Below are 12,707 nucleotides of genomic sequence, written 5' to 3' on the forward strand. Positions count from 1 at the left end.
GTAATAGCCCCAAGACATTCACTTATTCCATTCAGATAGCCACGGTTCCATCTTTCCATATGACTCAAGGTTAATAGCTAGTTTAAAGGTAAAGCAAACTGTGATGAGCAGCAAGTGACAGAAACCCACTGGAAACACTAGGAGCCAAAAGTGGTGATTCTTTGCTGGGGCATGGTGCATCCTGGCATATGAGGAGAAGGAAGGTGTCATATGCAAGCAAGGACTCAGAAGCCCCTAATTCTCATCTCTGCCCTTCCTTCTTTATTGCCTGCATGATGGCTTACATGCCTCATCACTTCCTCTTAGATCAGATTTCAATAAATGACAGATATCACTTGTCATATTAACTGCTGCTTATCTAATATTTAAGAAAGCATTATCTGTGTTTACTTATATTCATCAGGCACTTCAACCTCAAGTCCTGATTGATTATTTCTCCTTGCTGTGCTCTGTTGATCTTTTGATTGCTTTCATGATTCTGAAATATTTCCTTTCTCAAATTTCTCCTCCAGAATTCCCACAATGGTTAGTGTTCTTTCTCAAGACAAACAAATGACATTATTATTATTATTACTATTATTACTATTGTTATTGATGTTACTTTTATTATTGTTGTTGTTTTTCTGTTGTGATTTTATCCTGAAAACTTATCCACAGGGATCCACTGGGGTTCTCAATTGTACAAAGAGAGATTTCTTCAAATGATTACTTCAACTCCATGCTTCTAATCATTTTATTATTTGTCTGATTGTGTTCATTGCAGCCAAATTACTGTTTTCCAACTGAGGCCTTAGTCTAAGACACTGTATGTGACCTGTCCCTATTCCATAGCACATTCCCACACTTTGTGTTCAGACTGTGACATGCTTATACAATCCATTCTCTCTTTGTTGAACAACCTCTGGCTGGTATTATTTCATGTCCTTGTTCCAAGTTCTGTTTGTACTTCCAATGGGTCCTTTTAAATATCCAGGCTGTTTCTTCACAAGTGATGGTATCTTTGATCATCAGGATGAGCTGCAGTTGCTTCATTTCAAAGTTGTTTCTTCTGCATCAAGATGCTGACACTTTGCAAATAGCCATTTTCTTAGACTTCCAGTCAGCGGCAGAATCCATTAACGATTCTTACCTGAGCCAATTAAGGCATATATGGTGGCTGCCAGGTGGTGGGGTTCCAATTTCATGATTCCTTTGCGTTGATGAGTTGGAATGCCACCCCAAAGACCCAGTTTTCCCCTCCACTGTTTTTTTTTAATCAAAGCAGTTGGGATTCAGAAACATTTTCTTCCAAAGATTTAAAATGGCAGCTATTATTGTTTTCTGCGATGTTAAATTGTCCCTGGTTGGCAACCAACAAGCCTTCATGCCATCTCATGTTTTCCTTTTGACATTTGTGTTGTTTGAGAACTTAGTTACTCCCTGGATGCATGAGATATTTAGGCTTCTGCCTTCTGCTTCCCTCTGCCTATCAATCCACCATTTCCCCATGGAGTGCTGTTATCTTCTTCTTCGGGGAATGATATCAGAAGTTAAACCCCAGAACTTGGAATGATGAATACTGAATGAGTCTGATGTTTGCATCTGTGGCCTTTCAGAGAACTAACATCAGGAAAAGCCTTTTATATAAACACACGTACACTCACTACTGTATACACGTGAACACCTATAGGTCAGCACATGAGTTTTCTCATTTGTTTTCCCTGATCTACTTCATGCTTAGAGTTCCTATTGCATCTCCTTTCCATTTTAAGACTCACTTTTCTAGTGGAAAAGCTGTTGCTCTCATTCCTCACTATCCCGATATGGTTTTATTGCTAAATCACCTGCTAGACTGTGAAAGACACAATCTAAACAGGGCTCAGTGTGTGTGTATAGAGTAAGTTTGAATCTTTATTCTGAGAAGTTATAATCAATGTGTCAGGAAGTTACTTACAGCTACTGTTAGTAGTATTGTGCATTGGAGGCACATTACTCATTCTGCATATCAAGAATTAGGCAGCTGGAGGAATCTTCTCTGTCTTTTCCTGGGTCCTAGAAGCCATGAGACTTTCAATAATGTATTAATTATATATCTTTTAATCTATTAATATCATCTCTCTCTTATTATTCATCTATCCATCCATCCTTCTATCTATCCATTTATTCCTCATTTGTTTACCAAATATCTAACACCAGTCTCTCTGTCTATCTATCTTTCTATTTATCTTGTCTTAGTTGTGGTTTCTACTGCTGTGAAGAGATAACATGACCACCATCAGTCTTATAAAGGAGAGCATTTAATTGGGTTCTGACCATTAACATCATGGCAGAATTATTCCAGACGTCAGGGAGACATGGCGCAGGAGAAGGGAAGAGTTCTACATCCAGACCCTTGGGGAGCAGGAAGGAAGAATAAGTCACTGGACCTATGTTGAGCTTCAGACATCAAAGAGTATCTCTGGTGACACTCTTTCTCCAACAAGGCCACACCTCCCAATAATGTCACTCCCCATAGGATGATAGAGTATCATTTTTATTCAAACCAGCACATATCTATTAATCATTTATATTTGGATGATCAATTATTATTTACCAACCCTCTATAATTTATCTGTCATATATGTGTATATTTGTTACTCTATCAGTCATAAATCTATCCATCTATCACTTAACTACCTATGTTAACTCCTATTTATCACACTTTCAATCTATTAGGTGTATCTATGTATCTATTAGTCTTTCTATGTATTTATCTCTGTATCTCTAAGATATGTATAATTATTCCTCTGTACAAGTTTCCTCTATGTTTCTATATTATTCTATTGACGTATCAATCTATCTATCTGTGTATATCTGTATGTTGATTATTATATTAATCAATGTCCATTTATATAATTCTTTCTGTCCATTAATCTATCTATTCTCTATCTATTTTCCATCTATATAACTTTTTATCTATCTACAATCTCTCTATGTGCTTGTCAATTTTCATATTTGTTATTTCCCAGTATTAAGTCATAACCTTTTAAGTTCCCACCATCCACTCACTCCCTGTGTTTTGCCCATAAGATTTTGATCAAGAGCTGTCTGTTAACCAAAGCCTCTGACAACACTGGTATTAAATTATTGACCTTAATTCTGCTTGACAAACTACTCTTAGTAGAAGGATTTAACATTTGCTGAACCTAGACTCAGATCTCACACATTATGCCAAGGAGGTCCAACTGTGATGAGATATTGAAAAATCTCCAGCTGCACCCATTGGGTAGTGTCTACACTATAGGCATTCCTGAGAAGGTAAGATGACAATGTTTAAGAGCACTGTAGCTCTGGAGACAAGGAGAGATCTTAGGGTAAATGTCACTGGGTTTTCTGTTTCCTTCTGCTTAAAAAGCCCAGATTCTGCATTCTTGAAAAAAGGGTCCCATATGCATTTGGAATAATTGTTACCCATGGTATTTGTCAGCTTCTTTGTTGCTTTCAAAGGACATACAATCTTCTTTCTACTTATCTTACCCAGCCATCTATTGTGGTATCATTCAGTTGAACACTCATGGAAATACACTTCTGAAAGACTGTCTGCCCACGTTAGTGTGAAGTCTAACCCTTCCCAGATCAGGAGATGAGGAGTTATTTCCCCCGACCGATGATTTCCGTGCATCTTCGGCAGTGGATGATAGTGCTGTGATGTTGATCATGGCAATTTCTTTTTCAATTTGCTGAGAGAAGGGAGTGATAGATATACATGGATGATGGTAAGGAGCAGAAATCTAAGCAACTGCAGGAAGAGAGGAAACATGGAAACAGCGACACTGAGAAACATACAACTGGGTTGTGAGTCAGGGACAGCCTTGATTTGCTATAGGATACTTATCCTTGCACTTGAAACTCAAGCTGGTAGAAATGTCAGTGTCTCTTTAACAGCTCCCCTAGGACATAAAGGGATGCAGGAGCTGGCTTCATTCTCCAGAACCCATCATATCCCCTAGTCTCGCTGGAGACTTTTCAGTTCCAAGTGATAAAACACAATTCAAACTGGCTTTAGGGAAAGCCAAAGTTTAGTTAAAGCAAAAATTCATCTAGGCATCAAAAGACAGTGAGTAACCTCAGATGGAACTGGAATGGTGATTAAAAAATCTTGACCAGGATGCAGGTCTTGATTTCTAATTTTTTTTACTGACATTACAATGGACACAATGTTAAGATGATTTCCCTGGCTGTTTTAAGGTCATTTGAGTTTTTCCAAAGCCTAAAGTGGTCAGTTGAGGTATCTCTAACAAAAACATTATGCCATAAAATGACTGGTCTAGCTAAATGGGGAAGATAGAACATACAGTGTCCAACAGTTTGCCACGGCAAGGCAGGGAAAGCCACCCATTCCTGGATTTGGAGGAGAGTTTCAGGGAGAACTAAAGGGAAGTGGCAGGAAGGTCCATGTGGCAGATGGGGTATACAAGTGCTTATTTATTATCAGTACTCTGTTTAACTTTGTGATATTGTTTGCATAATTTGAACACCATTGTAATTCTGTAGTCATTGTGCTGTGAATTCAAAAATGAGCAATCATTTTCTATATGAGTCTAAAATTAAGACTAACATACTGAAAAGAGATTTTCTTTGTCAGTGATAAATCAGCTGTGTGTATACAGGCCTGAGTTCAGACTCCAGAGACCTTATTCAAAGCTTTCCAATGTGGTAGTGTGTGCTTGTAATGTCACTGCTTGGGAGGCAGACACTGTGGATTCTGGTACTGACTGGCCAAACTGCATCTTCTATTCAGAAAATCCTAGGTCCCTGTAAGTGATACTGTCTAAATAAGCATGGTAGATGATTTTTGAGGAATGACCACTGAAGTTGTCCTTTGGTCAAATCAAACACACACACACACACACACACACACACACACAGAGTAAAAGCCACCAAATAACCTTCCAAACCACAAAACTGCAGATGTACAAATGTTAATTGGTTAATACGATTGGCATTATTTTTTTTTGTCAATGTCAGTCATTTGTGCAAGATTAGATGATTGAACAGTGCCCCTTCCAATTGGAACAATGAGATTTTAGCTATTGGGTGGCTTAATTATCTTCATTGTGAGGCAGCACCCCACTCAATTTTCTGGAATCTTCCAGCTACCAGGGTCCCATCCCATTTTAAGAACTCCATCTATTAACATCTCCATAAGGTCTCAAAGAGTGTCACTGCTACTGGCTGTTAAATATATTGGAGCTGCTTTGGAGTGGTTGGGAAAAGAAGCCAGCTCATCAGGGGTGTGGTACATTAGTTGAAAAATTCACATTATCGTTATCAGACCTGGAAGTAAGAGGGAGAGCAGAATGAACTATATGAGAAATACAGCAGGTGAACATGACAGGAGCTGTAATGGGAAGAATTTGTTTCCTTTAAAGCATGGAGAAAGACTTGTGAAGACAGACAGCATAAATGGGTGTCAACTTGTAGAAGAAGAAAAATAGATCCATATTGTTCAGCATGCACAAAATGCAACTACAAATGGATTAAAGACCTCAATATTAATCTGACCACATTGAACTTGATAGACGAGAAGTTGAAATGAATCTACAATACATGGACCCAGGAGACTACTTCCAGTGTTGAACCTGAGTAGCATAGACAATGAGACCAAAAAGGAATAAATGTGACAATTCCTGAAAGTGAGAAGCTTCTGTAATGCAAAAGACATTGTCACTAAGACAAAAAGGCATCCCTTTGAATGTGAAAAATCTTCACCAGTCCGTAATCAAAATTCTGATCTCCAAATATGTAAAGAAATCCAGAAACTAGACATTAACACTTAAATTACTACAATTAAAAAGGGGTACTTAACTGAACACAGAATTCTCAACAGAAGACTTTCAAATGGGCAAAAGACAATGTCATGCTTAGCCTTTTTAGCAATCAGGGAAATGCAAATCAGAACATCTCTGCTATACCATGTTACAACTGTCAGAATGGCTAAAACCAAAAACACCAATGATAGACTATGCTGAAAAGAATGTAGAGTAGAGGAACACCCATCCTTTGTTGTCTGAATGCAGACTAGTGCAACTACTTGGGAAATCAATGTGACAGTTTTTCATGAAACTGGGAGTCATGCTACCTCAGAACTGAATAATTGCATTCTGTAAGTGCATTGTGTTCTTGAATATAGTTTCCTGCTTGTTTGAAGTAAAAGAGTGACTACTATTTTCAATAGAAATGATTAAATTTCTTTTTATGAGTGTGAGTTTATCTGCACATTAGTGTGTTCACCATGTGCATTCAGTGCTTGTGTTGGCCAGGGTCAGATGTTCTATAACTGGTGTTACAGATGTTTGTATGGGTGGGAGGAATTGAAACCCGGTCCTCTGGAAGACAAGCAAATGACCTTAAATGCTGAGCCATCTCTCTCATGCAAGAATGATAGTTCCCTTTCAGGGGAAGGCCTAATTACTAACAGGCCTAACCACCAAAACCTGTGGAGGATATTTTGTAGTCCTAACAGGAGTCCAGGTGGTGGGTGACTCACTCAGTCGCCCTCCCTCCCCTTCTCACTCTTGTCACCTGCTTGCTATCTTGTGCCCTTTTCTCTCTTGCTTAGGACACAGAACTCTTGAACAACACCAATCTCCCTGGAAACGTCATAGGGTTCAAGAAGAAAATTCTGTGTTGGATGTCTTGGAGTATCTGAAATGCTGCTGGCCTGATAAGGATTTTGTGAAGGTACCAGAGAAACACTCATGCTCTGGTGTTTCATTCTCTCTGTCTTTAAATCTCCAATAATGTTTTCTTTCTTTTTCTCTCCCTTCACCTTCACCATGTTCACACTTCTCTCTCATGCATGTTCTGTCTGAAAATCTGTCATTTGAAGCAATGGAGATGACCTTACAGAAGAGGAGATTATTGTCAACAAAGAAGCTTTTGTTTCCTTTGCTGGTTTTTGGTCTCAACAAATGATCTCTTCCCTTTTTCCTCTTCTTCCTTCCTCTCTGTCTTTCTCATAAGAGGGCTGCTTCCTTTACTTTGGCAATCGATACATCATTGCAGGTTTACCAACTGGCAATGCCTAGTTGAATTATTTACTGAGTAGTCTTTCTTTATGTACCCTACTTTCCTGCAGCAGTTGTCTGCATTATCAAGATGAAGTCTCATACCATTAAAGCCTCCTTTACTTTGGCTTAAAAACTAATTTGGGGTCAATATAAGGTAATAAAACAAACAAGCTTGATGCGTTAAAATTTTATTAATATACATTAAAGTAAAAGCTATTAAAATAACAATAAAGAGCCTCATCATGCACATCCTGGCTTAATTTGAATACCAGTAAAGGAACACCCAGCTTGTAGTTGAGATATCTTTACATGGGATACTTCTCCCGAATTCTATTTATTAGTGATCGATGAATATTTTGGCTCCAAATTTTTTCGGAACCTTATGGATGTTTCATTGTCCTTACTTTTTGTCAGAAAGATTTAAGATTAGTATTTATGTTGTCCCCACTATTTTTTGCATATTGGTTGCTCATTGCTCTTCTAACAGAATCCACAGAGAAAAAGGATTCTAAATTTGAATCAATCAGAGAGCTCCCAGTTCCAATTGGCTCAGATAGTGTAGAAAAATGAAATTCACCCAAATATCCTGCTGTTCACATCTCATCTGCTTCTTTTGAGAGGTGAAAGGAGACCTGGTCTTAGGCTTTTCCAACTTACATTATGCATCTGTTTATGTGGAGGTCAGAAGGCAGCTTTTTCTCTCCTTTCACCACCAACATGTTCACACTTTTCTCTCTTGCATGTTCTGTCTGAATGTCTGTCATTTGAAGGAATGGAAATGCCCTTACAGAAGAGGAGATTATTGTCAACAAAGAAGCTTTTGTTTCCTTTGCTGGTTTTTTGTCTCAACGGATGATCTGTTCCCTTTTCCCTCTTCTTCCATCCTCTCTGTCTTTCTCTTAAGTGGGCTGCTTCCTTTATTTTGGCAACCGATACATCATTGCAGGTTTTACCCACTGGCGATGCCTAGTTGAATTATTTACTGAGTCGGCTTTCTTTATGTACCCTACTTTCCTGCAGCAGCTGTCTGCATTATCTGGATGAAGACTCATACCATTAAACCCTCTTTACTTTGGCTTAAAAACTAATTTGGGGTCAATGTAAGATAGTAAAACACACGAGGTTGATGAGTTAAAATTTTATTAATATACATTAAAGTAAAAGACTATTAAAATAAAAAGTCTCATCATGCACATCCTGGCTTAATTTGAATACCAGCAAAGTAACACCCATATTGCATTTGAGATATCTGGACATGGATACTTCTACCCAATTCTCTTCATTTGTGATCAATATTTTGACTCCAATTTCTTTCAGAAACTTCTGGAAGTTTCATTGTTCTTACTTTCTGTCTTTAAAATTAGTATTTATGTTGCCCCCCTTTTCTTTGCATATTGGTTGCTCATTGCTCTTCTTACAGAAACTGCAGAGAAAACAGGTTCTAAATTTGAATCAATCAGAGAGCTCCCAGTTCCAATTGGCTCAGATAGTGTAGGAAAATTAAATTCACCCACAGATCCTGCTCTTCACATCTCATCTGCTTCAGTTGAGAGGTGAAATGAGACCTGGTCTTAGGCTTTTCCAACTTACATTATTCATCTGTTAATGTGGAGGTTACAAGACAGCTGTCTAGACTCATGTTCTTCCTTCCACTCTCTGGGTCTTTGTTTCCTGGGTCTGGGCTGGTTTAATACTTATAATATGGCCTTGCCTTAGAACTCCTGGCAATCCTTGTGCTCATTAGGTATAACAAATTAAACAAAGTAAGGGCTTCCATATTAGGAGTCAAGAAAAACCTGAGTTTAGGAGATAGGTACATATGAGACAGACTGAAAATGCATATCTTCACACATGAAAACACACATACAAACACACACACACACAGCCTTATATTTGAGACAGGTTATCTCATTGAATCAGATGGTTACTGATTTTTCCAGAACAGGAGATCTAATTGGTGTATAAGTATGGATATGGTTGACTCTAGATCAAAGAGAGGTATGTGTATGTGTGCCTTCATACATATGGAAGCTGTTTCATTCTTTGTGTGTGTGTATATATGTGTGTGTGTATTCATGAATGTGAGTGCAAGTGGGCATTGCCACAGTAAGCATGTGGGCTTGAGGAGATGAGGACAACCCAGCATATCAGTAGTTGCCTTCCATTTTGTTTGATATGGTGTCTTTATTGTTTTTGTTGCTTATTCAAGGCTAGTTGACTAGCTAGCTTCTGAAGAGTCTCCTGTCTCCACACCCCAATTCGTCTTAAGAGAACTGGACTTGCAGATACTTGTACACATCCTGATTTTAAGTAGATTCTGAGAATTCAGTCACAGTGCCTTTCACTTTCATGGCAAGTGTTTTGCCTACTGTGCCAACTTCCTGGCCCATGAGTTACTTATTGTTACTATTATTTAATTCAGTAACATTTCATTAGCCATAGTTTTCTAGAGTAACAGAACTTATAGAAAAAGTTTTAACACAATGGTTTACAAGTTGTGGCCTTTTTAATCCCTCTATGAAAGGAATGTCCAAAAGCAAAGTAGGTATTCAGTCCGAGACTCTGAATGTGTCAGCTAGTCTTTGGTACACACCAGAATTATAAAGAATTCTGTGTTAATGCTGGTGAGAGAATAGCCTTGCCTTTGAGAGCAAGCAGGCCGAGAAAGAGATTCCTCCTTTCATCTTTTTTTTTTTTATAAAAGCTGCAAGCAGATGGTGTGGCCCAGACAAAAATGCCTCTTCCTACCTCAAAAGAGTCCTATCTCAAAGATCCAGATTAGGAGTGTGTCTTATCACTTCAAAATTGAAATTAAGAAGAAATACTCTTCCATAAATATGCCCAGTTATTAAAATACTTATTAACTCTAGATGTAGTCAAGTTGACAACTAAGAATAGCCATCCCATCATTATGAATATATTGTCTATTCATATAGAAATCTGTATTTCTACCTCATAAAATCCTCCAAGGTTGTATGGCCACAGATCTACTTCACTTCCTATGAGACTTTTCTTAAGTCGGGCAGAGATGCCCCTTCATTGGAATGTCAATCCTGTTCACTGCAATCTACACCACCAGTTTAACTCCTTGTGGGGGTGCAGGGATGTCACATTTACATGCTGATTTTCTGGTTTAGATTTTGCAGGAATATAGAAAGGTTATTATTCAGGGCCCCTCTTTTATAAAATAATGGGACACATACTACAGTTCATCCCATCACTCTGGTGGCAAAGTCTGTCTATGTAAAATCTGAAAGCGGCATTGGGAAGTGTGTGACTTAGCAATGATGTGAAGGGATGGAGGATTCTGGAAATCCAATCACAGAAGGAAATATTGAGTAAGGTAGGTGGCCAACTGGCCAGTCAACTCCAGAGGAATAAAATGTCATTGTATCAGGTGCCATCATAATGCTATTCACATCTGTCAAGGACCAATGTGGGGTAGATGCAGTATGAATTTGCCTTTCAGCTCCTCAGAGTGTGGGTTCATTCTCAGTGGAAAGAAAAGTATGGTCATGCACTGAGTTCCTTGGTTAAGATTTTAGACTTTGGCAATAAATTCAGATCTTGATTCCATCCTTCCTTTCTGTTGGAACTTTGTTAGACTGTGTAACATGTCTGAGCCTAGCTTCCTTATGTCTTAGAAAGAGAGGAGACAGGATTCAAAAGGCCAAATGAGATAGTGGACAGGGTTCTTATAGAAAGATTTCTTCTAATGTCATTGTGTGAGGCAGGCCAAAGTGATGGAGGAGGGCTGTATGTCTATAGGTTTATAAAGAAACTGCCTTGGCCCTTTTGATAGGACAGCAGATTAGATAGGCAGAGTAAAGAGAAGAGAATGCTGGGAGAAAGAAGTCGAGTAAGACAGACACCATGCCACTCCTCTCTGAGACAGAAGCAGCTTAAGAATCTCCCTGGTAAGCCAGCAGCTCATGGTGCTATACAGATTATTTGAAATGGCTTAATCAAGATGTGAGAATTAGCTAATAAGAGGCTAGAAATAATGGGTCAAGCAGTATTTAAAAGAATACAGTTTCTGTAAAATTATTTCTGGAAAAGCTAGCCAGAGCTGGAGACAGGTGGCAGGATGCAGCCTGCCATTCCTATAACACCAAAGAGCAGTCAAAGTTAAGCTCAAAGCTCTGCCACTGAAATGAGTATAATATGAATTGGAAACACAGTTGTTTAAAAAGATGAGTGTAACATTTTATGGAAATGTGTATGCATGCATGTAGAGGCCAGAATTAACCGTGGGTGTCTTCCTTAGTTACTCTCTGTCATGTTTAAGATACATCATTTCTTTGAACCTGGAGCTGACCAATTCCCCTTGACCAAAGAGTGAGACTCAGAGACCCAGGTGTGGCTGTCTCCTCAGAACTGAGTGATGGGTTTATATCTTTAATTCTGAGATTCTTGCACAAGTTGAAGGGATCAAATTTATGTTCTTCATTTGTATGGAAAGCACCTTACTGACTGAGCCATGGCTGAAGAACAAGACAGTTGGTTTAAAAGTATTGAGCTCTGAGTTAATATTCTGAATCAGAAAAGGGAATGTTGTGACCCTAAAAAAATGTTGGGGAGATTGAGATGAGAGACATTCAAACATGAATGCCTTTGCTTCCTCCCCTCAAGACTCCTGGTGGATGTGTCCAGAGGGCTACTGAATTATTACAGCATGGGGAATCGGGGAACTGTGAAGTCTGTTTGGGCTCAGGTCTTGATATCAAATTTAGGGTGTAAATATATAAAAGTGTACATCCAGAGTAGCATGCTATGGTTGGTCTATCCCAGTAGTATATTGCATTTCAAAGCAGATGTTAATTTCTGCTCATTTTAGAGGGGCATGAAAGCAGATGCTCAAGGCAGAGGTGCATTGTTATAGATGCTTAAGGCAAAGAAATATTGCTCCAGATGCTCAAGGCAGAGATACATCATTTTAGATGCTTAAGGCAGAGATTCATTACATGGGATTGAAATGGCATTCCATCTCCTGAGCTTTGACTGCCAGTATTTGTGGCTCATTAACCTTTAAAAATGCTTTCATTATCTTCCTGGAATTGGGAAATGGGGTTCTTCATTTTCAGTTACCACCTTTGTCTCATCACTGCCTATATTTCGCTTAGTCTCAGTTTTTCTACTTTCTGATTAGGAAAGCCATCTTTTGCAGTCTTAGCTTCTTCCAGAATGTAACTGAATATATTCTCTGGAACTCTGCAACTCCCCATGGTGTTACATGTCTTAGCTTTTGTGTTACGTCCTCAGCCTCCATTGATGCTCAGAATTCTTCATCTGTTTCTTGTTGCTGCCAATGTGATTGTGGCCATGTATGTCATATCTCAAGCTGGATGTTCTATCTGTTTTTATTATTCCTGCAAGTGGTTCAATGCACTGTACCTGAGATAGAGACTCCTCTGGGGGAGAAGACGAGCAAAGAGGACATTTTGATGCCCTGGTATTACAACGCCAGATGAGATGCTTCCCCAAGCAGCAAGCATCCTGTTCATATGATCAGAAGAAAGGCAGATGTGACAGTGTAGACTGACATCATAACCTCCTGGAAGATGCATTTTTTCCCAATTATGTTAGTTTTGAATCTTCCCCAAAGGTCTTTCATAAGCCGTTTGTTACATCAGTGAGACTTTTTGTTGAGACTCTAGGGAGATATGCCTCATTCTG

Source organism: Chionomys nivalis, unplaced genomic scaffold (assembly GCF_950005125.1).
Source record: "Chionomys nivalis unplaced genomic scaffold, mChiNiv1.1 scaffold_29, whole genome shotgun sequence".
NCBI lineage: Eukaryota > Metazoa > Chordata > Mammalia > Rodentia > Cricetidae > Chionomys > Chionomys nivalis.